The sequence below is a fragment of the Nansenia antarctica genome (genome assembly GCF_963989245.1).
Source record: "Nansenia antarctica genome assembly, chromosome: 9".
Lineage (NCBI taxonomy): Eukaryota > Metazoa > Chordata > Actinopteri > Argentiniformes > Microstomatidae > Nansenia > Nansenia antarctica.
The window spans coordinates 7,729,131-7,731,408 of NC_137679.1; positions in this window are offsets into that span (position 1 = coordinate 7,729,131).

Consider the following 2,278-nt stretch of genomic DNA (forward strand, 5'->3'; position numbering starts at 1 on the left):
CCCTCTGACCTGGACACACCTGAACACACCTGAAGTGATACCAAACATCTCCTCATCGTCACCACAGAACCTCAACCTTGGGAAACGCAGATATCACACCTTCTCTCACCTGACAGTGTGTGTGTGTGTGTGTGTGTCTCTCCAGACTCCTACCTCTTCTCATCACACTGTCATACACACCTGGTTGTTATGGTACATGGGTCACACACACACACACACACACATTCACTCACTGAACACCTACACACACACTGAACACACACACACACACACACACTACCAAAGAAAGAGAGATAGCCGATAGTGTTCATTCATGTGATTTCTGCTGGTTGCAGTAGACCAGAGGAGGAGGAGGAGGAGGAGGAGGGTTAGAAACAACAGGACACACACACACACAGACACACCGAAGCCCTTAGTCCACCTCACACTGGGAGATAAGGAACACACGGCACAATTCAAACACACACACAATATCAAAGTGCACACACACACGCACAGGCGCGCGCACACACACACACCGTCCCTCCCTAAGCACACACTACACACACACACACACTCTGACCCTCTCTAAGCTATGCAACACACACACACACACACAGGCCCACTCTAAGCTATCTAACACACACACACTCTGACACTCTCTAAGCTATGTAACACACACAAACACACTCTGACCCTCTCTAAGCTATCATAACTAACACATAACTAACACACACACACACATTCTGACCCTCTCTAAGCTATCTAACACACACACATGCACGCACACACACACACACACACTCTGACCCTCTCTAGGCTGTATAACCTGGGGCCCATCGATAGCCGGCCAACAGGAAATCAACACCATGTGCTGCTGTTCTCACACCCTCCGAGCCTGGACATGTGTGGTGCATGTGGGAGGTGTGTGTGCCTACACGTGTTGGGTGTGTGTGCGTGCCAAGCTGAGGTGTGTGTGTGGTTAAAGGGGGGTCGGTGTCATACTTCCATGTCTGTATAAGCGTCTCATCAACTCGGTGCTCAGTCCAAATGCTGCCTGTCATCACAGGAACCATATTAAGCTGTTTATATACAGTACGCGACACAGTCTGATCATTTGGTCCGCATGTCGGCAAGACTTTTCTTTTGAAACACAGGACTGCGTTTCAACGTTGAGAATCACGACACAAACTCGCTAGTCAAGCCAAAATACTGCAACAACGCAATGGATTGGGTGAGTAATCCCCCACTGCTACCTAGTTAACTATAACACTACTTTACATTGTTAGCAGGCTCACAAAACAAGCTGTGTCAGTTGACTAGGGAGTGTGTCGTTGATTTTTAACAACGCGGAAACGTATTCACATGTTTCGAAAAGAAAAGTCTGATCGTTACATCGGATCCCGATATGAGGACCAAAGCATTAGAATGTGCCACATATCTCTATACCAGGGGAGGCTGGCGGAGGTAGAAATCGGAGGACGGGGTCGTTGTAACGCATGGGACGGAATGAGGGAACGGTATCAAACACACACGTGTGTGGTGGACTTCTCATTCCTCATTCCATTCATTCACATTGAGCCCGTCCTCCGATTTCTACCTCCGCCAGCCTCGGTTTGGATAGAAGTCATAAGCTAGAGAGGAGGAGATCAGGAGCGGTAATCATCGTCTTCATGAACGTAAACAAGCGTGATATCCAAAATACTGTATGCTAAACTGATGTTGCCTTGTGTATTCCAAATAAAACATTAAAACATTAAAACAATAAAAAAACATTGTTTTGAGGTGGGGTCTGTTTTATGTTGTGGTGAAGGCTTGTAAGTGTGTGTGTCGTTACATCATGTAGTACACAGTACAACCACATGCCTTTACCATCTGGAGAACGTCACCCTGGGAACCTTTCACATCTCCATGTCTTTCCTCAAATTCAACTCCTTGTTTTTCTCTCTCTCTCTCTCTCTCTCTCTCACACACACACACACACACACTAAGCAATGTAACACACATACAAACTTTTTACTCTCACATTTTAAATCTCCTTGTCTTTCCTCAAATACAACCCCTTCTTTATCTCACACACACACACACACACACACAGTCCCTCTCTAAGCTATGTAACACACACACACACACACAGACAGACAGACAGACACAGACACACACACACACACACACACACACACACAGAGAGAAAGGTTCAGCTGCTGTTATGTTTGTGGCTAGATTTTTCAATTTCAGAGCAAAGTTGCTCCTTGGGGAAAGACTTGGAGTAGAGCGCTGCACGTGCACACACACACAC